Source organism: Sorex fumeus, unplaced genomic scaffold (genome assembly GCF_029834395.1).
Source record: "Sorex fumeus unplaced genomic scaffold, SorFum_2.1 ptg000128l, whole genome shotgun sequence".
NCBI lineage: Eukaryota > Metazoa > Chordata > Mammalia > Eulipotyphla > Soricidae > Sorex > Sorex fumeus.
This window is the reverse complement of record NW_026606185.1, coordinates 50,098,033-50,121,364: the sequence shown is the minus strand read 5'-3', so window position 1 is coordinate 50,121,364 and position 23,332 is coordinate 50,098,033.

The following is a 23,332-nucleotide window of genomic DNA, read 5'->3' as shown; positions in this document are numbered from 1 at the left end:
GTTAAAAGGGCACAAAGACATGACTACCATCAAAAATTCAAAGAAAGGTGAAATATATACCCAGTACCTGATCACTTGACATCCTGTTACTCATCAATTTGCTCAAGCGGTTGCCAGTAATGTCTCCATTCGTCCCTGTTGCATGCCAGTGTAGCCCAATGGCGTCTGCTCGTTCTTGGAACACGAAGAGTCTCAAACCGCCGATCGTTCAAGGTCTTGATGAAGAATTCTGACTCTCTCGTAGGTGGGTAGCCATGCGATCCTTGAATGTCCCGTGGAATCCAGTGGGTAATGGCTCTAGTCCAGTGGTCGTCTCCAAATCTTATTATGTGTCCAGCCCATCTGATGTTTGAAACCTTGGCAAACAAGACAGTGTCCCTGATTCTTGACCATTGACGGAGGTCGGAACTCTGGATTCTTTCTCTCATTTGAGTGAAGTGTGATATTCCAAGCATAGCTTTTTTGATTCATCTTTGGGAGACCCAAATAGCATTCTCATCCTGTTTTTATAGGGCCCAGGTCTCTGAGGCGTATGTTCATGCAGGAAGAACAGTGGAAATGCAGAGATGTGCCCAGAGCTTGAGGTTCTTCACCCTCTTAGCTATTTCTTCGACATTCCAAGCTGCTCTCTTCCTCCTGCACAACTCGAATGCCAGGTCATTTGTCATGTTGACTTCTCGACCGAGGTACACATAACTGTTGCATTCAGAGACTTTCGTTCCATTGAGAGCAAATGGAGCATCAGGAATGAGACTATTTCTCATAAACATTGTCTTTGTGAGATTCAGCTGCAGTCCAATATTTCCACACTCATGGTCGAAGTCGGCCAGCATTTGTGCCTCTTGGCTAATGTTTGGTGTTATTAAAACAATGTCATCAGCAAAGCGGAGGTGATGTAGTTGCCGACCATCTATCTTCACTCCCATTCCTTCCCATTCTAGTCATTGCATGACGTTTTCAAGGGTGGCACTGAAGAGTTTCAGTGAAATGGTATCATCCTGCCAATGGTATCACCCCTCTCTTGACATGGATGATCACTTCCTTGTAGAATGGTGAGATCCTGGTAGTAAATCCATAATACATCTCAAGGAGGATCCTGATGTATTGAGTTTGAACACCCTGTTTGGTTAGGGCTTTGATGACCGCTTCTGTTTCAACAGAATCAAAGGCCCTCTTTAAGTCAATGAACTTTAGACAGAGTGGCATCTTGAACTCCTGAAAAACCTCAGTGAGCTTGTTTATCATGTGGATATGGTCAATCATGCTGAATCCTTTTCGGAACCCGGTTTGCTTGCATGGTTGTCCTTCATCTAGAGTTCTGCCAATCCTATTCAGGATGACTCGAGTGAACAGCTTGTGGACGATAGACAACAGGCAGATCAGGCAATAGTTGCCAATGTCGTGGATGTCTCCCTTCTTGTACAGTAGTACAGTCCTGCTGGTATTCCACTGGAATGGAACGTTGCATTCAGACAGGTAGCATGTGAAGAGCAGAGCCAGTGTATTGATGAGAACTGGCGGCAGGTTCCTCAAGTGTTTGGGTCTGACCTTGTCTGGGCTGGGTGCTGTTCACTTCTTTACCGACGAAATGGTGTGTCGGATTTTGGAAGGGAGAATGTTGGGAACGACATATTCATCGTGAGGAATTTGGTATATGGGCAGGTGCACGTGGCTATTGAAGAGATCTGACTAGAAGTCATAGATAATCTTCTCCATTGCCCTTCTGGGAGATGTGATAGATCCATCGGGACATCGGAGGGCAGTCATCTTGGTCTTGTAGTTGGCTAAGGACAGGCGGGTGTTGTGAATGCTTTTCCTAGCTTCTGCTGCAACTGCCAGCACTGCTGCTCTTCTCTCTTTGAGGTCTTCCTTGATCGCTTCTCTGCATTGCTTTGCAAGCTCGGACGTTGACTTGTGGTTGCCTGAGGCTTGCGCCAAGCCATGTTGGCAAATGAGCTCAAGAGTTTTCGAAGACAGGCGTCTTTTTTGTGGCTAGCTCTTCACACAGTCATGGAGGTGCTGAATTAGTTGATCGTATTCCTCGTCAATGTTGTCAACAACGGCATCTTCCCATGTTGCCACCATAGTGTCAAAGAGCTCCCGGTTGGTGGTTGTTCTGGGAGTTCTCTTCTTAAACTTTGCAGTCCTTTCTCCCCACTCCGTGAAGTAGAATTTTGCACGAAGGAGAGGGTAGTCTGATCCCGTTTGGAATTTTGGGACAACAGCGACATCGGTCAGGCAAAACTGTCGATTGAATATGACGTGGTCAATTTCGTTGTGGAACCGTCTACCGGGAGACTCTCATGTCCAACGTTTAGATTCAGTCTTCTGGAACTGTGAGTTCCAGGCTCAGTACCTGATATTCAGCATAATAAATAGATGTCAGTTAGGGCCAGACACATAGTAGAGCAGGTAAGGTTCTTGTCTAACAGCCAGGGTTTGATCTCCAGCACCCGAGCTGGTCCCCCAAATCTAGAAAGGAGTGATTCCTGAGTGCAGAGCCAGGAGCAAGCCCTGAGTACCACTAGGTTTGGCCCCAAAACAAAAAGAAAAAAAAGAGAGAGAGTGTGTGTGAAATAGATAGGGCAGAGAGCCCAAAGGGTTGGAGCTCATACTTTGCATGCCTGAGGTTAGAGTTCAATCCTTGGCAGCAAGTGGGCCTCTGAGCACCACCAGGTGTTGCACGACGAACTCCAGGCCCTGCTGGGCCTAAGCAGCACTGCATCACTGAACTAAGCATCTCAACAAATGTTCCAGTTAGTCAAGTACTATTCAAGAGTGGCCTCCAGTAGAATTAGTATCACTGTATCACTGTCATCTTCTTGATCGTTGATTTACTTGAGCAGGTGCCAGTAACGACTCTATTCCTCCCAGCCCTGAAATTTTAGCAGCGTCTTCTTTTTCTTCTTTTCCCAATGATTGGAGGCTCTTTCAGGGTCAGGGGAATGAGACCTGTAGTTGTTACTGATTTTGGTATATCCAATATGCCACAGGTAGCTTGCCAAGCTCTGCCCGTGCGGTGGGATACTCTCAGTGCTTGCCAGGCTCTCTGAGAGGCATATATTTATATATTTCTCTCTATTTTTTTTGTTTCCTACTGTCTGAATACCATCAAATACGGTGTGATAATTATGGAAAATGGGTAGAACGTGTTTTATAATGTGTTGGGTGGCCGCGAAGTGGCTGGGTAAGCAATTCTTAAAGAGACCAACTAGTGAAAGAGTTCCCTTTCCCTTAATTTTAGTGTTTGGTGCTTTCTTGGGAATATCAGGGTTATGATATTTAACTGAATGGAGCAAAATTACTTTCATTTGTTGTGTGAAGTCAAGTTTGGGTTCTTCATCCCAGACTGGGGTATGAGGTAGGTGTGGCCAGTGGTCCAGCAACCACAGCCAACACACATCCAGCCCATGACACTTAATCCCTGCCCCACCCAGTTCCCACTGGCAGCCTCCTCATAGGCACACAGTGGGCCCGGCTTTGCAAGGAACCAGGGCCTCCAATTGTTTGCCCAGAACCTGTGCCCTGAGCTCTTGAGGGCAGGGGCGGGCGATGCAGATGATAAATGTGAGGGGCTGCTCCAGGCTCGGCTTTCTCTGACCTCCACAGTCTCTTTGTCGGTGGAGAGAGCAGAAAGCTCCCAGCTTATAGAAGAGGTCAGGGGAAAGTGATTTCAATTAGATGGGGGATCACTGAGGTCTTACGCCAACATGGGCAAGTTGTGTAACAGTGGCTACGTGGGGTGCAATCATTTATCCTGCCTGTGTCAATCACCCTGGGCTTTGTAGGAGGCCTGGTGCTGCCACCCCCAACCCCCTGCCCCATTCTCTTTCTGACCTTGGAAAGAAAAGCAGAATGGGAGCAAGGCCTTGCTGCCCACACTCTCATCTCTGCAGGCGAAGTGGGGGCCAGGAGAAAGGAGATGGCAGCAGGGAGCTTGGGGGAGGACCCAGAGGTGGGCCTTCTGATCCCTATCCCAGAGTTTCAGGCTTGGAAGTGAAGAAGGGAGAGAGGCAGCTGGGATCCTCTATGGGAACCTGCCCATCCTCAGGGTTCCTTCAGGCCACCTGCTTTGAGGTCAGCTCCATCCAACCTGGGTTCACCCAATTTCGAACCCATATTGCTCAGTCATAGGCTATGCAGTCTCCCTGGGCTCTTTCTTTTGCCTGGATGCCATTAAGCAAACTGTACTCAGACTGTGGCTAAGACTGGGTCTAGATACTGCCAAACAGACATTGGCAAAGTTCTTATATGCTGTGGAGGTGAAGGTGGGGGAGTGAGGTCCAAGGGAGCAGAATGGCATGAGGAACTTATACTTGAAGGCGGATCAAGCAAGATAATAGATGTGGAAAGTAGGTGGTGAGCATGGCCAGGACAGCTAGGCAGAGGAGCCCAGGCTGTGGTAGCAGGTTTCAGAACAGGATTGTTGTGTGGGTGCTTGGGGCCCTGTGGGCAGCCTGTGTACCACAAGGACTGATAGGCACAGGCCTTGGAGAGGGAGCTACCATCACCCTCCTTTCCCTATGGTGGCAGGTACAGGTAAGCCCAAAAGTGCTGAGAGGACCCCGAAGTGTCGAGTGTCATGTGGGTTGTGACTAGCTGACTTTGTCACTGACCTTTTATTCCAAAACGGCTTTCACAGTCCAAATAGAAGACTATGGAGCTGCACAAGGTCCCTGGACACCTCAGAAGGGAACAAAAGGTTTCAAACTGAAAAATAACTGACATTTATTTATTTATTTGTTTTTTTGCAGTGCCGGGATTGAAACCCAGACCTTACACATGCAAGGCAAGTGCTCTGTGACTGAGACAAATCCCTGGCGCCTAAGTTTTATTTATTGTCACTATTATCATTGTTGTTGTTTTGTTTTCGGGGGGGTCACATACAAGGTGCTCAGTGGCTGCTGCTGGCGTGGTGCTCACAGGTCAATCCTGGCGAGCTCCAAGGTCCACGTAGTATCTCCTCCGTGCAAAGCATCACGCTCCCACTCCACCTTTTAAGAAGCATTTCCAGAGGCCCTGCTGTCCAGTTGGAGACAAGTCTTGTGACAAAAATGCTACAAAATTCAAACTCTGGCTCTTTAAGCCCCTGTTCTCCCTTGAACACATAGCTCACTTGCTTGCCTCTGTGTTTCTTTGCTTGTTTATTTTTACCCTGGAGAAGTCTGTGTTCTCTCCTGAACATGTACTTCTCCCTCTCTCTCCCTTCACATCTTTCTAAATAAGTTCCGATAAGAACTACCTTGCTTCGGGGCTAGAGCAGGAGTAGAGCAGGGAGGGTGTTTGCCTTGCACGTGGCCAACCCGAGTTCAATCTCCAACATCCCATATGGTCTCTCAAGCACTGCCAGGAGTGATTCCTGAGTGAAGATCCAGGAGTAAACCCTGAGCATCACCAGGTGTTACTCAAAAAGAAAAAAAAATTCTAAAAAAAAAAAAACCTACCTTGCTTAACACACACACACACACAAAATCCAAATTCTATGCATGAACCCTCATGTGTGTCTCTGTGTGCCTTTGTATATCTGTACTTATGTCTCTCTGTATGTATCTGTGTGTTTCTCTATGTGTCTCTGTGCATGTCTCTATGTATATCTGTGCATGTATGTATATGAATCTCTCAGTATATATGTGTCTCTGCGTATCTGTGCATGTATGTGTATATGTCACTGTGTCTGTGTATCTGTGTTTGTCTGTATATTTGTGTCTTTGTGTAAAGGTGTGTATATGTGAAGGTGTGCCGGGGGTGTGTTGCACCCCTAACGTTTTCAACCGGAGATGAAGACGAGGCTGGCTGTGCTGCTAAAATAGATGACCTCAGCACAGCCATTTAACCTCTGTCAAATGGGGCCTCAATATCTTTCCAACTCACCTCACTGGGGTATTGTGAGGATCAAGCAAGATAATAGATGTGGAAATGCCTTGAAAGAAAGGAACGTGCAGCAGATGCCAGCTTATGGGAATGCGGGCAGGCTTCCTGTGACTGGATGACCGGCTGGCACTCTTACAGCCTCACCACTTATGTGCCCTCTATAGAAATTTAAGTCACCAACCACCCCACTATTTTAATTGCTACATAACCAGGTGTGCATAGGGGCAGTGGAGATATGTGTCTGGATCTTTCTGCCCATCCAGTTAGAATAATAAGGCAGGCCGTAGGGCAGTGGTTCGCACTTGTCTCCCGAGGAATGTTCCTTAGGTTTGGAGTGTTTAGGCAGAGTTCAGCTTCTCCTTCACCTCTGGCTATGTATGCACCCATAAGTCTCCCTCCTACTTATCCCCTCTGATCCATGAGTCCAAGCCACACCCCATCCTCAGCCAGGGTTTTGGATCTCTGCCTCCTGAAATGCTCATGCCTGTGGCGTCTCTGAGGACACCTGCTTCCAGCATCCTGTATTGTGTCATCCTGTCCTGCCCACTGACACAGCTCAGAACTGTCCTGTGCCCTGTGCCTGGAATAGTATCTTCTCTATAGGCAAGTGACAGAGAAATTGGTCCTTGGCCAGAGACATGGTAAGTGTCCAATCTGTTAATCCTTCTGTGACAAATAAAGTGCTAATGATAGGAGTAATTTCAGTAGGAGAATTCTAATATGATGACTGATAAATCAGAGAAGAACACCTACAAATCACTAAGCTCAGAAACGCGAGGCTGGCTCCATAAATATGAGCTGCATGTCTTGTGTCTATGAGAACTGCTTCGACGGTAGTGTTCCAACTCTTTCGTTATCAGAAGGTGATGCATTTGTGTATATTAATTGCATACTGGATACGTGCATATACAAAAAAGAATGTGCTGACCTTATTAATTCTTAATCCTTATTGTACATATTGTACATGCTATTTTATATAGATATACAATATTTCAACATACAATATTTTAACATATGTATATGTATTATATATATGCCCAGGCCCAAATCATAAAGTAAGACCATGGAATGCATACATTTATGATAACCAAACTCCAATCGTCATTTTCTTAGAATGACAAGTTTCCTATTCAGAATTATACTTTTATTTCCTGTTCTTTTCTAAAGTCAACATTTATAAGTTCTTCTTCTCCTAAGCCTTAGCAAATAAAAATGTTGAAAATGTATTTTGGAGGCTTTGGCCACACCCAAAGACAATCAAAGTTTACTCCTGGTTACTTCTGTGTTTAAGGGTCACTTCTGGCAGTGCCTAGGACCATATGCAGTGCCAGAGTGTGACATAAGGTCAGCTGCATGCAAGGCCAGAGCCCCGTTGTTTGTATTTTTGATACCAGAGCCAACTCAGTAAAATGGCATAATTTTTTCCTCTAAAATAAAATATTTTTATGTAAACAGTATATATACGTATAGAGACACATATAATCCATTTCATAAATGCAAAATAAGTCTGATTAAGATCAACTGTGATGAATAATATAAATTAACATGAGCATAAGTCTAAAAATATGCATTCCCTGAAACCTAATAATTCTGTTTATATTCTCACCTATGTAGAGTTGGTGCCGTGATAGAAATCCGTGTGATATTTACTCATCTGGTAGAAAAGCATTTTGCAGGTAGCAACAACAATTCCACCAATACATGGTTCAGTAAACAACAAACGGAAAGGAACTCAGGACGATTTGTTCAGTGGGAAATCATTGAAGCCCACTGAAAAACTGCCACAAACACTGCTTGCATAGACCTTTGTAAAAGTATTTAAAATGGATTCACCCATACAAACCCTGTTCAGCACAGTGGCAATTTGGTTGTGGGAGCACAGACAGCGCATTGTCTGGGGAGGAAGGAGGAGTCACAAAAGAGAATATTGCTTCTACTTCCACTATTGTCTTTTCAGGATACCTCACACAATGGGGCCGATTTGGCACACTGTTCCCCACGGCCCACTCCGGATGCTGGGTAAAGTCATCTGTGACATGGTTCTCTGTTATTTTTCTGAAGTTTTTTAATTTCTGAAAATAAAAAATGAGTAAGCAGATGAAGAGAAATAAATAATTAACTAGAAGCGCATATGCAGCCCACTCACCTACCTCTCCAATTACCCCACAGCCTTGGAGGATTAATCAAATTCTCTATTGCCCATAAACTCCATCTTGCTAACCTGCCCATTGAGATTTCGCCTCCAAATTTCCCCAGCTCTATCTGTCGTGTATCTTTGCCACCCCCCACTACCCCCCTGATGATACTGAGCTTGGCACCTGGTCATATTTGTCTCCTGACACTTTCTGTTGTGTGGTGAGTCCTGGCTCCAGGAGGTGGAAATGTCTCATGAGGGCCCTTTGCCTGCCTCCTGCCCGCTCACACAAGCCACTCAGGACCTGCGCAAAGCGGGCACCTTCCAGTGTGTGACAACTTGGGGGGCCCAGATTGAGTGAAGCATGTGGAATCCCCAGTGGTAAATCTCCCATGGATATGATCATGCTTCTAAATGTGGTTGGTTATTTCTTGCATAGAAACACACACATAGTTTATTTATTCCAGATGCTGTGTGCAGATACTCAGGGGCATTATGAATCCCCGACCCTCTGAAAACCAGTCCTTGCCACATGCCCCCTAGCTCAGGACCATAGCTCCAACTGGTGCTCTGCACTGTCTACCCCTGACCCCATCACCTGCCCCTGCTGTGCTTTAGCCTTGCAGATCCCTCCCCCCACATACCACCAACACTCACCTATGCCTATACTTGAATCAGCTGTGTCTTCTGCTTGACTTGAGTGTCCATCACTCATCCTCCAAATTTCTGTTTCCCGCCGGAAGTTGCCCAGGCCTCCCTTCTCCCCTAGACGATCCCATTACCATAAGCTGGAAGTGATCTCCCCTCTCCCATGACCCCTTCATGACCACTACCTCTGTGAGGGCCTCCCCTACCTCTTGCCTCCACCCAGCTTTTTTGTCTTTTAGTGACTAGACTATGGTTCTCGTTTTTCAGAGGACACAAAGCCCTTGAAGATGAGGTGTTTGGGGAGTAGTGACTGCCATCTAGAGAGTGGGCAGACAACGTTGCCACCAGCTGCTTAATCCATGGTATCTTCCACAAGCCTCCTGGTTCCCTGGGTCCCTTTAACCTGGGATGGCAGTCTATCAGCAGGAACCACCAGCAGAAACAGGACTGGTGAGAGAGGTTTGCATGTTCCCACCTGCTTTCGATGCTGTGGCTGTGGCATTGGGGGTACACTTGTTTGTTTGGGGGCTATAACTGGTGGTATTCAGAGATTACTCCTGGATCTGTGCTCAGGGAATCACTCCTGGCAGGGCTTAGGGAACCAGATGGGGTACCAGGGATTGAGCCGGGTTGGCCACATGCAAGGCAAGTGCCCTGCCCACTATATTATCTCTCAGCCCCTGTGGGTACATCTTAAATTATCATGCTATTAAATAGTTATGAAAGGTCTCTGACTTGTAGTTCCCAATCACTCACAAGTCCCTGAATTCCCCTCTATCCTCCCCGAGGCCCCTCATGAAAGAGACTCTGCCCCAAACAGTGTCATTGATCTCTTTCTTTAATTTTATTTTGATTTGAACCCCTGGTGCTGAAGCTACTCCCTGCACGGTACTCAGGTTCTCTAGCAGTGTTCTGGAGCCATGTGGTGCTAGAGGACAGACTTGGGCCTCCTGTGTGCAAAGTCTGAGCTGGTTTTTGCAAAGCAGCCCCTAAGCTGAGCTCTGGCCCTGAGTCAGTGGTTGCTTCATCCCGTGACATCTCCCCCACAAGCTGCTCGCTGCTGCCCAGCCTCTGCTTCTAGGCACTGTGGGAAGTGGCCGCCTGACCCAGCCCTGCTCTGCAAGACACAGGGGCAGACGGCATCAGCTGAGGCCAGTCACCTCCAGGACCTCAGCCCACAGTGGCGGGGGTGGGCGGCCCGGAGGGGGTCGTGGCTCCGCCAAGCCGCGGAGCATGTTAAGCTCTTGCGCTCCCACCCCCCACGAGAGACTGCTGATCAGAAAGGGGAGGCAAACAAAGGCGGGTGAATGGGAATCAAATTGAGTTGGGGCAGCGGACAGATGGGGCCTGCCAAGCGCCCACAGCCCGTCCTATTCATTAAATAAATATAAAGAAGAAAAAAGATAATCCACCTCCTCCCCGTGGCTTTTTGAGAGGTGGGAGGTACGCGGGATGGGGGTGGGGCACTGGACAAGGGGTCCCAGATGCTTTCCAAACTATAGGATCCCAGACTGCAGCTTGACACCCCTTCTCCATCCCCCTTTTCCTAGATTAATTGTCTCCCCTGTTCATTTCTTATATCAGGTTTTCTTAAAGCGAGGCATCCCTGAATAGAAAAGCCGAAGGAAAGGAGGGCCAAGGGAGGTGATGCTGGAAGGCCACTCAGTCCAGCCTAATGGGGAAAAGGTGTGATTGGGGTGCAGGGAACCAAGAGGAAGGCATGGAAGCTGGATATCCCCCTACATTCTGGAAGTCACTCCTCCAGAAATCCCTTCCTTGGTTGATGCATGATCGTTATTCAGTTAAAAATGGAGCAGGGAGGCTGGAGCAATATTATAGGCAGCAGGGTATTTGTCTTGCATGGAGCTAACCAGGGTTCCATCCCTGGCAACCCCATATGGTCCCCTGATCACCGCCAGGAGTAATCCCTGAGCATCGCTGGGTATGGCTCCAAACCCATAAAGAAAGAAAGAAAAGAAAAGAAAAATGGAGGAGGCCCAGGAGGAATCTGCCCCAATTCTCCTCCCTGCACGGGTGCAGAACCCACACTCAGTCCTGGGCCCACATGCAGGCCCATGTAGCCTTTCCAGTTAGGAAGAGCATTTCCTCCAGGCTCACTTTAGCCCAGCAACAAACACGATGATCCCGAGAGCCAGGATAGCAGTTCCAGTTTGCTGAGGAGGACTTAGAAATGATTTCTTCGGCCTCTTGGTTCATAGATTACTGCTCCTGGCAGAACACTTGGGAGATATATGTGTCTGATGGTATGTGGTATGACTCATGCCACTTGGCATGTGGGGTATTTGCACAGCTGTGCATGGGCATGCAGAGAGCCTCTTCTTCTTCCTAGAGTGTGTCAACCTTCTTCCCCATGCTCAGATATGCAGACACAGATGCCCATCCCAGGCAGACACTAACCTTTCCATCCCTCAAGGGTGAAACCAAATGAACCGAGAGACAACATCTTAATCCCTGTGATATTTCTCACAATCAGATTACACATTTGTTCTTTGAAAGTCATCTGCCAGGCAGGAGAAGGCAACCCCACTAATGGGGAGGAAGGATCAAGAGAGCAGTCTGAGAAATCAGGTGTCAAGCTGACCTTTCGAAGAGACCTGAGCACTCATTCATACTATCGATTCTTTTCCAGGAAGATAGAAAACACTTCATCTCTCAGCAGTGAAGCCAAGAACATGGGGAAGCAAAGGCAAGAGTCTCTGAAGCCACAAGGAAGCCTGAGTCAATGGCCCTAATGACCTACATTGTCTTTTTTTTTTAATTTATTTTTTAAAATTTTTTAATGAATCATCATGAGATAGTTACAAACTTACAAACATTCATGATTACATTTCAGTCATGCAATGATCAAATACTTATTCCTCCACCAGTGCCTATTCTCCACCACCAATGTTCTCAGTATCCCTCCCACCTCCCCCCACTCCATACCCCAATGCTTCTGTGGCAGGCACATTCCCTCTTACTCTCTCCTTTTGGGTGTTGTGGTTGGCAATATAGGTACTAAGTGGCCATCATTTTGGTATATAGTCTACTTTCAGCCCACATCTCCCATCCTGAGCGAGCCCTCCAAGCATCATTCACTTAGTTGACCTACATATTTATATAGTTGTTAGAGGTTTGGTAAGTCCACTCATAGAGATTTATATGTGGAGGATAAAAATTGCCTTCCTCAGTTTTAGAATTCAAAAAAAATTTTTTTTAATTTACATAGAAGATAGTATAGGTCTCTTGTATATAATTCTCAACCCTAGTTGCTGACTTTTTTTTAAAACAGGGAAAACCTCTGCTCTCAGAGATCATGATTCATTCATTGGTTCATTCACTCAACCAATTGCATAGAATGAATACCTACCTTCTGAGTGTTAGATATTAACAGAGACAGGACAATAAATTAAGCAGACAAGCTCCTCACCTTGTAATTCTAGTCTTAGGAGCTTATATTTTAGATATGAAGATTTAGGCAGTAAATTAACTGATAAATGAGCACCAAAATTGTAGATCATGTCAAGTAGTATGCAGAGACTTTGGATAATGCAAAGGACCCTTTGATGATCAGGGATGGAGTTTCAGAGAACATGGCATGCAAAAAGGCCCCAAGTGAAGGTCTACAAAAGAAATGGCTCAGCTCAAGTGAAAGACAAGGTTAAATACAGAGATGGGCCAGATCAGGTTGACCATCAAAAATCAAGCTAAGGAATGTGGGTGTATTTAAAGAATTAAGGGATGGAAGGTTAAAGACATTGTTTAGTGAAGAAGACATTTGATCAGATTCATAGTTGTAAGAATGGATTGAAAGAAGGAAGCAGAAGTTCAGTAGAGCAGGATGAGTAGTAGCTCTGAGAGAGGTATAGAAGGAATAAGCAGAGGCTGAGCAAAATAGATTTGGTCTAGAAAAGTTCTTTTGTTTGATTATTGTTTTTGATTTTGATTTTTGGGCCATGCCTGGCAGTGCTCAGGGTTTACTCCTGGCTCTAAAGTAAGAATCACAAGAATCACTACTGGTGGTGCTAGGAGGACCTTATGGGATGCTGGGGACTGAACCTGAGTCAATTGCATGCAAGGTAAACACCCTACCCACTGTACTATCTTTTCGACCCCCTAGATAAGTTCTGAGCAGTCTTAATGAGCAGGGGTGATTGTGGAGGTGGGTGGGGGGAGGGAACCAGGACTCCTTCTATGTTTGAAGTGAGCCAGAGTAGACAGTGATGTTTCGAGACAAGGAAGACTTGCAGAGCAGCTAAGAGAGTGCCCACACATTCTCCTTTGGCCCTAATAAGTCTGAAATGATGATCTGAGATGAATTTGAGACAACTCATCTGGAGGGAAGTCATTGACATTTATAGGGAAGAACCCAGTGTGACAGACGCAGAGAGCCACAAGCTGATTTTGGAGGTTCCCCAACCTTGATAGTCAACGAAAAAGAAAAGGAGGAGCTTTCAGAGTCCACAGATAAACTTGGAGAGTGTGACATTTAAGGAGCCAAGAGAAGAATCTGTTTCAGGGGAAAGAAATGACTCACTCTAGCAATGACTACCAAGAGATTAGGAAGGTAAGAACAAAGAAATGACTAGGGTTTTGCACCAGGAATGTAATTGGGCCTTTCACTTTCAGATATCATCAGACAGCAGACAGAGAATTACAGGCTGCCAAAGCAGTTTGGGGCTGGGCTTGGGGGCAAGGGGTGAGGGATGATGGAGTCCAACTAGAGAAGCAGAGATAGAGAATTGAACAATGCCTACTGAAAGGTTTTCTAAGCGAGAACGGCAGGATAGTTAATATATAGAAAGGGAGTCCAAAGAGCATGTGGGTGTCTTTATTTTAATAGAAAAAGCAAAGACTAGAGATACATGGGATTCTAATCTGGAAGAGCATTTTCTCTAAGCCACTCATTTCAAAAGTGGGAGAGTGAGGTCTGGAAATGCCATGTTTCTGCTCAGGGATGAAGACTGGCTATCGCCAGAACTAGCTGGTAAGACTCCTGCCTCCAGGATGATGGAGGCGGGAGGGTCCCTGCAAACTTATCCTTCTCTGCCAGGGCAGCCTTTTTGCCCTTGGTCCTTCTAAACTCCATCACACCTTCCTGCCTCAAGGAACAAAGCAGCTCTTATCTCACCTTTGGGCCTTTGGTGGATTCCCCAACAGGGCCTGAGTAGACGATCAGTATCAGTAGTGTCCATCCCCACATGATACTCCCTTCTTGGACTTTCCACCCCCATGTGATACTGCCTTCCTAAACTCCATCCCCATGTGATCCTCCCTTCGTGGACTTTCCATCCCCATTGTGATCCTCCCTTCCTGGATTCCACCCCCAGATTATAATCCCTTCCTGCTGTGTCCATCCTCATGTGATGCTCCCTTCCTTGACTCTCCGTTCCACATGGAGAGTGGGAGCTCCCCCAACCCCAGTTCAGCATCCCATATGGCCATCTAATTTCTGGGAGGTATTATTTGAACCTAGAAGATACTTTCCTGGGAATTTCTGAGCATTCTACAGTCAGTGCTTTACCTCTTGGGACCCAGCAGAAGGACTCTGTGGAAGAGCTTCCTAGCCACATTCTTGCTGGGCTGTCTGAGTTGACTTGTGGGATCACATGGCTCTGAGCCATGAATAGTCACTAGTCAAGTACCCTAAAGAGGGTGAGAGGTAAGAAAACCAAGTTTAAGACTGGATTCTGGTTGTATATTTAATATTGGCCAGTTACCCTCAGCTCTGAGCCTCAGTTTCCACTTTGTACAGACAGAGAAAGCCACACCTACTGCAGAGCAAACTCTTCTATATCCTTAAAGAAGAACCACCTCCATCCGAGGCCCCCTGGCCAGCCAACATCCACCTGTGTCTGGAAACAACAACTCCTCCTTGGTGCCATCCTACACAGGAAACCCACTCACACACTACTGGGTAGACCCCAGCTACCCATGGTCTTTCATACCCCTTCAGAGTATCCTTGTTCTAGGCTTCCCTCTCTTATTTAAGCAGGCAGGGGCTTGAGTCACACCCAGATATTATCAGGGTTTACTCTGTGCTCAGTGCTTAGGATCACTTCTGGTGGTGCTCAGGGGATCATACAAGATACCAGGGATCAAATTAGTGTCAGTTATAGGCAGGGCGAGTGCCTTATCTACACTATCTCTCTGGCCTTCCCTCTTTTTCTTATCAAAGCCATGGCCTTGATCATACTGCTTAAGTCTTCTGGTACCAGGAGAGTGTCACCTTCTCCTGGGCTGCTTGGTATCCCACACTTTGGAGTCCCAAATGGCCATTTAATTTCTGGAAGGTATTATCTGAACCCAGTAGGCAGATCCTTTTAGTCTGTCATAACCTACAATGGGTGGTATTTTATTTGTTTTGCTTCAGCTTTCTTTATTATTATTATTTTTTATCAGTGAAGATAAAGGATTTTTCCATTTCTTCTCCTCAACCAAAGAATATAATCAATTTGGCCAGAGCAGGGCTGAGGAAGAGCGTTCAAGCAGGTATTTGTGACTAACAGGATGGAGAATTAAAGTGCTCATGAAATCTAGTTGATTAGCCCAGAAATCGGAATGAATCTATGTCCATGTTTATGAACCTCATCTCATCTTTGTCAATTCTGGTGCCCTCCCCTCCACTGGATCACACAGGGTCAAGGCATGGTAGCCTGTGTAAACTCACACAAACGGAGGGCACGCGGCACCCACAGCGGCGGTGGCTCTATCTCTCCCGCCGCCCGCGTTCGGTAGTCTCACCCTTCTCCCACCCCGGAGAGGTCGATGGTGATGGTCAGGCGGAGGAAGGAATGAGGGCCAGACTGGTAGGTATTAGTTGTAGTTTATTCTGATTCTCTCTTCATCTGTCTCTGCTCCTGTCTCTGTCTCTCCTACTCTCTGTCCCTGCTCCCCCATGCCCAATCTACAGTCTCCTTATATCTCTCTCCAAGAGGAATTGGGGAAACAATTACACATAAGTGCAGTCACAATCAATAGGGGTAGAAATCAATAGGGGTAGAAATCTTGGCCTCAGGGAAGGCCGCTCCTAGCACAGATCCTCTCTCAGCAGGAGGACCCACCCTAGAGCAGAATCCCAAGGGTGTATCTCTCCTCTCCTTGTCCAACAAGCATATAAGCATATATAATATAAATCATTTGTATGGATACAGTAAGAAATATCTTAAACTTATAGAATTGCTCTCCTAGGGCCATCTCGATCTCAGACTACGGTGCTCAGGCCAGATAGTCTTTCCCACCCCTAGCAGGATCCTAGTCTTGTCGTTACCTTTGGATCATGACAGCATTTGTCTATGATCAAACTCTTAACTTATAGTTAAGAATCGTGGCACTTTGGCCTGGTCCATTTCGCTGCCAGGGTAGCTCACTGCTTGCCCTGGGTCCATTCAGTCCCTCGTCGGGACCCTGCTTTTGGGGTGTTAGGAACTAAGGGCAACTGAGGCTTAAGTTGAGAAAGCAGATGCCCGGGAGTGAATAATATTCAAGGCCAATCAAATCCTAAGTTACAAAGCATAATGTTAACGGTCTTCCTGTATCTATACAAAAAGGATATTACTTTAAGGTAAACTATTCATAAGGCATAAGGAGAGGAGAAAGGCAATATTTCACTCATACATATAAAATCATAGATTTCTGGGAAACTGATCTTACAAATTAACAAAGTCTGATTAAGGGGAAAGCTGATTAACTGGGTGGGAAGGAGAGCATAGGGAAGACTGTTTATAGATAAACACAATGGAAGTGGAAGTGCTTCAGGAGCACTGTGATGGGTGTAACCAGATTGATGGATGTAACCAGATAAACCTAAGCTTCTTGTGGAAGGACAAAGCAATGTTACCCAGCAGTAGCCCATGGGCACAGTTCCTCTGAGGTGCCAGCCCAGGGTGTTGCTTGATTCCCATCTAAAGAAACAAGCCCAGGGAAGCTGTGGGTGCAGTTGGCATTTTCTTCTCACCATAGAGAATTTAGTAGTTAGGAATATCTCTCTGCTTCCATAATGCTTTTCGTTCATTTCCTGATAAAGGGCACAAAGAAGGGTCCCTCATCTACTATTCTTTCTCAGGTAATACAATGCTTTGGGCTCATGTGCTTTGAAAATTTGTAAACTTTTGTAAAATTATTTTTGCAACCTGGAAAAAATAAGAAAACTACAAAATCAGAATTAGTTGAACTTTCATCTAATGTTTGCAAAGCCTTGTCCTATTTATTGTTTTTGATTAGGGGTCATACCTGGTCCTGCTCAGGGATTATGCCCAGCTCTGTGATTAGAGGTCACTGCTGGCAATGTTTGGAGGACCCTATATAGTGCTGGAAATTTGAAACATGGTTGCCACATGCAAGGCAAGTGCCTTATCTCCTGTACTATCTCCCCAGCTCTGAATTCTCAGTTTTATTCCTGTTATTTCTATATCTATCCTTTTTTGTGGGCTGGGCGGGGAGAGGGCCACATCTCGTGGTGCTCAGGACTTACTCCTGTCTCTCTACTCAGAGATAACTCCTGGTGGGACTCTGAAGGAAAATGGGTTAATGGGAATCAAAATCAGGTCAGCAATGTGCAAGGCAAGTGCCTTACACTTTGTTCTATCACTTTAGCCCCATGGAAGGACTTCTTATCTATGTAGGGTTTTGTTGTTGTTGTTGTTGTTGTTGTTGTTGTTTATTCTTTCTTCTTTCTTTTGTTGTTGTTTCTTTGTTTGTTTGGGGGCATACCCATCAATGCTCAGGGATTACTCCTGGCTCTACTCTCAGAACTTACTCCTGGTGGTGATCAGAGGGACCATAAGAGATTCACAACCTGGGTCAGTTGTGTGCAAGGCAAATGCCCTACCTGCTGTGCTATTATGGCCACTATGTAGGTTTTAAATTTTTCATACTTGTCTTGCACCTCTTTTGTTAGAATTCTTCTTCTTCTTCTTCTTCTTCTTCTTCTTCTTCTTCTTCTTCTTCTTCTTCTTCTTCTTCTTCTTCTTCTTCTTCTTCTTCTCCTTCTCCTTCTCCTTCTCCTTCTCCTTCTCCTCCTCTTTCTCCTCCTCCTCCTCCTCCTCCTCCTCCTCCTCCTCCTCCTCCTCCTCCTCCTCCTCCTTTTGCTGCTGCTGCTGCTGCTGCTGCTGCTACACCTGGCAGTGCTTAAGGGCTGCCGCTGGCTCTGTGCTCAAGGATCACTCCTGACTGGCTTGGGAGACCATACAGAGTACTAAGGATCAAATCCAGGTTGGCTGCATGCAAGGCAAGCACCCTACCTGCTGCACAATCTCTCCAGTCCTGTTAGATTTATTCTTAAGTGTTATATTTTTATTATGTTATAAATGGAATTATTTTCTTAGAAATACAATGATTTTTGTACATTGATATTTTGCAGCCTAAAATTTGATTCAACTAATTTGTTTTCACTTCACTTGATCACTTGACTTCCCGTTAATCGGCGATTTGCTCTAGCGGGCGCCAGTAACATCTTCATTTTTCCCTGTCACCTGCTAGTGTAGCCCAATGGCGTCTTTTCGCTCTAGGAACACGAAGAGCCTCAAACTGATGGTTCATGATCTTGATGAAGAAGTCTGACCATCTGGTAGGTGGGCGGCCACGCAGTCTTTTGACATCCCGTGGAATCCAGTTGGTAACAGCTCTAGTCCAGCGGTCATCTTTAAATCTCATTACGTGACCAGCCCATCTGATTTTTTTTTCCATTTTTCCTTTATTTCTCCTTCAGATGCCCCTCATGATTTTAGGCAGGTTGTTTAACATTCACATGAAGAGAAGTTAGTGTGCTGTACTTACGGAGCCAGCAGGTTTTTGGACACTGGGGATATGAAACTGAATAAAGCATAGAATAATAATATGGCACATGCTTACAACTATCAGTCTCGAGGATATTTTAAAATTCCAATTTTTAATTTCATTAGAAATATATTAAAACACTTTTTTTTACATTTTTTCTTTTTATTAGTGAAACAACATGAGGTACAGTTGTAGATTTAAAATTTTTTGTGCTTGGGTTTCAATTATACAATGATCAAATACCCATCCCTCCATCAGTGCCCATTTTCCACCACCATGGATAATATCCCTCCTACCCCCACCCCCCCATCCCACCCTGCCTCTGTGGCAGGGCATTCCCTTTTGTTCTCTCTCTCCTTTTGGGTGTTGCAGTCTACAAAAGAGGCATTGAGTGGCAAACAAGTTCAGTCCATAGTTTACTTTCAACATGCATCTCCCCTCCTGGGAGGATCCTCCAAACATACTTTATTTGGTGCTCCCTTCTCTATCTGAGCTGCTCTTTCCCCTAGAATGCCCAGCTGGCCTCTAAGCTATGGAGTAATCCTCCTGGTGCTGATCTCAGCTATTCTTGGGTATTAATCTCATATTTTGTTACTTTATATCCCCCAGATGAATGCAATCTTTCTAAGTCTATCCCTCTCTTTCTGACTCATTTCGCTTAGCATGATACTTTCCATGTTGTACCACTTGTATGTAAATTTTATGACTTCATCTTTTCTAACAGCTACATAGTACTCCATTGTTTAGATGTACCAAAGTTTCTTTAACCAGTCATCTGTTCTTGGGCTCTCAGGTTTCTTCCAGTTTCTGGTTATTGTAAAGAGTGCTGCAATGAACAAACAAGTGCAGATGCTACTTCGACTATACATTTTTGCCTCTCTGAGATATATTTCCAGGAGTGGTATTGCTGGGTCAAATGGGAGCTCAATTTCTAATTTTTTGAGAATCGTCCATACTGTTTTCCAAAAGGGTTGAACCAGTTGGCATTCCCACCAACAGTGAAGGAGTGTTCCTTTCTCGCCACATCCACGCCAGCATCGGTTGCTTTTGTTCTTTTGAATGTGGGCCAGTCTCTGAGGTGTGAGATGGAATCTCATTGTGGTTTTGATCTGCATCTCCCTGATGATTAATGATGTAGAGCATTTTCTCATGTGCTTTTTTGCCATTCGGATTTCTTCTTTGAGAAAGTTTCTGTTCATTTCATTGCCCCATTTTTTGATGGGGTTGGATTTTTTCTTCTTGTGGAGTTCAACCAGTACTTTGTATATCCTTGATATCAACCCCTTGTCAGATGTGTATTCGGTGAATATCCTTTCCCATTCTGTAGACTGTCTTTGTATTTTGGTCACTGTTTCTTTGGAGGTGCAGAAGCTTCTTAGTTTAAGATAGTCCCATTTATCTATCTCTGTTTTCACTTGCTCAGCCAGTGGCGTGGCATCTTTGAAAATACCATTAGCTTCAATGTCATGGAGGGTTTTGCCAACTTTGTCTTCAATGTACCTTATGGTTTCTGGTCTGATGTTGAGGTCTTTAATCCATTTTGATCTTACTTTTGTACATGGTGTTAGGCAGAATTCTGAGCCCATTTTTTGGCATGTAGCCATCCAGTGATGCCAGCACCCCATCTGATTTTTGACACCTTAGCAAATGAGATAGCGTCCCTGATTCTTGATTGTCGACGGAGGTCGGAAGTCCAGATTCTTTCTCTCGTTTGAGTGAAACGTGATATTCTAAGCATAGCTCTTTCAATTCCTCTTTGGGAGACCCGAATAGCATTCTCATCCTGTTTACGTAGGGCCCAGGTCTCTGAGGCATATGTTAATGCAGGAAGAACAGTGGAATCAAAGAGATGTGCCCAGAGCCGAAGGTTCTTCGTCCTCTTAACTATTTCTTCGACGCTTTTGAAGGCGCTCCAAGCTGCTGTCTTCCTTCTGCGCAGCTCAGGTGCCAGGTCATTTGTCATGTTGACTTCTCGACCGAGGTACACATAGCTGTTGCATTCAGAGATGGCCGTTCCATTGAGAGCAAATGGGGCATCAGGAACGAGGCTGTTTCTCATAAACATTGTCTTTGTAAGATTCAGCTGTAGTCCGACCTTTCCACACTCATGGTCGAAGTCGGCCAGCATTTGTGCCGCTTGGCTAATGTTTGGTGTTATTAAAACAATGTCATCAGCAAAGCGGAGGTGGTGTAGTTGTCGACCATCTATCTTCACTCCCTTTCCTTCCCATTCCAGTCGTCGCATGATGTTCTCAAGGGTGGCACTGAAGAGTTTCAGTGAAATGGTATCACCCTGCCGAACCCCTCTCTTGACATCAATGATTACTTCTTTGTAGAATGGTGAGATCCTGGTAGTGAATCCATAATACAGCTCACGGAGGATCTTGATGTATTGAGCTTGAATGCCCTCATTGGCTAGGGATTCAATGACCGCTTCCATCTCAACAGAATCAAAGGCCTTCTTTAAATCAATGAATGTTAGACAGAGCAGCATCTTGAACTCTCGAGAATCCTCAATGAGCTTGGTTATCATGTGGATATGGTTGATGGTGCTGAATCCTTTGCGGAACCTGGCTTGCTCGCATGGTTGTCCTTCATCTAGTGTTCTGCCAATCCTATTTAGGATGACTCGAGTGAACAACTTGTAGATGACAGACAATAGGCAGATCAGGCGACAGTTGCCAATGTCGTGGATGTCTCACTTCTTGTACAGTAGTACAGTCCTGCTGGTTTTCCATTGGGACGGAACCTTGCATTCAGACAGGTAGCGTGTGAAGAGCCGAGCCAGTGTATTGATGAGTACTGACGGCAGGTTCTTCAGGTGTTCAGGTCTGACCTTGTCTGGGCCAGGTGCTGTTCATTTCTTTACCAACGAAATGGCGTGTCGAATTTCGGAAGGGAGAACGTTGGGAACGACATATCCATCCTGTGGAATTTGGTAATTCGGCAAGTGGACATGGCTATCGAAGAGATTTGAGTAGAAGTCATGGATAATCTTCTCCATTGCCATTCTGGAACATGTGATAGATCCATCAGGACGTCAGAGGGCAGTCATTTTGGTCTTGTAGTTGGAGGACAGGCAGGCGTTACGAATACTTTTCTCGGCTTTTGCCGCATCTACCAGCACTTCTGCTCTTCTCTCTTTGAGGTCTTCCTTGATCACATCTCTGCACTGCTTTGCGAGCTCGGACGTTTACTTGAGGTTGCCTGAGGCATGCGCCAAACCACCTTGGCGAATAAGCTCAAGAGTTTTCTAAGACAGGCATTTTTTTTTGTGGCTATCTCTCTCTTGGCGTTCCTCGCACAATCATGGAGGTGCTGAACCAGTAGATCATATTCCTCATCAATGTTGTCAACAATGGCATCTTCCCATGTTGCCGCAATAGTGCCAAAGAGCTCCCGGTTGGTGGTTGTTCTGGGAGTTCTCTTCTTAAACTTTGCAGCCCCTTCTCCCCGCTCTGTGAAGTAGAATTTTGCACGAAGGAGACAGTGGCCCGATCCCGTTTGGAATTTTGAGACAACAGCGACATCGGTCAGGCAAAACTGTTGATTGAATATGATGTGGTCTATTTTGTTGTGGAATCGTCCACTGGGAGACTCCCATGTCCAACTTTTAGATTCGGCCTTCTGGAATCTTGAGTTACCATGGCCGGTCTTGGTCGACATGATGAACTCAGACAGTCTCTCACCCTATTCATTCCATTCTAGGCCATGGGTCCCAATGTGAAGTTCTTCGGCTGATCTTCTCGGTCCTATCTTGGCATTAAAATCACCCACAATGATTTTGTAGAAGGTTTGGTCTTCTTTATAGAACTTCTCCAGCTCCATGTAGAACTTCTCAATTTCTCCTTCATCATAATTAGATGTTGGTGCATAGACAACGAAGATAGAAACTTTCGGCAGTGAGCCACATCTATTCAAATGTAAACGTCTGATTCAGGTTGTTAGGCATTCGAATGAATCAATGCTCATGGCCAAGTTTGTGTTGACAAGGACACCAACGCCTCTGACACCTTTTTTATCGCATGTTCCGAGGAACAATATTTCTCCAGTGTCAAAAACGGCATGATGATATTGGTGCCTTCTTGTCTCGGTCAGACCAATGATGTCGTACTTGATCTTTCGCGCTTGTACCACCAGGTCCTCGATGGATGCATCTGATGCTAGCATATATTCATTGAAAGTACAGACGATCATTTTTGTCTTCCTTTGTTGTGGCAGCCAGGTTTGGTCTTGAGATTTTATTGGCATCTCCTTTCTCATCCTTCTCAATGCTGCCATATTGGTGAAGCTTTCAGGGTCAAGGGAATGAGACCCATTGTAATTGCTGGTTTTGGCATATCGAATACACAACAGATAGCCTGCGAGGCTCTGCTGTGCGAGCAGAATACTCTTGGTAGCTTGCCAGTCTTTCTGAGAGGGATAGAGGCATTTGGGGTGACCTCTAATTGCCCTTGTAGGTATTACCATATTTTAACCCTATCAAATACGGTACGGCAATTCTGGAGGATGGGTATTTAGTGTCTTATAATGTGGCAGCAGCGCAGGTCCAGAAAGCGTCCTGGAGTGTGGCAGTGGTTGGGTAGTGGAGGTAGTGGGGTAGTGGAGGTCTGCCAGTGAGGTATTTATCTGGTCCCAGTAGGGGTAGGGTCTTCTATGTTTTAATCATGTTTTTGGGATTCCTTAGGTTTGCCTATATATTACATTGCCTGCAAAAAGAGATTTGTTTAGATTCTTCTTTTCCAAATTAATGACCATTGTTTCTTTTTCTTGCCTAGTTGTGTTGAGTAGAATCTCCAGCACAATGTTGAGAGGAATAGCAGGAGCAGGCATCCTCATCTTGTTTCTGATGTTAAGGAGACAAACCTTTCATTTTTTACCACTAAATGATGCCCTGACGAG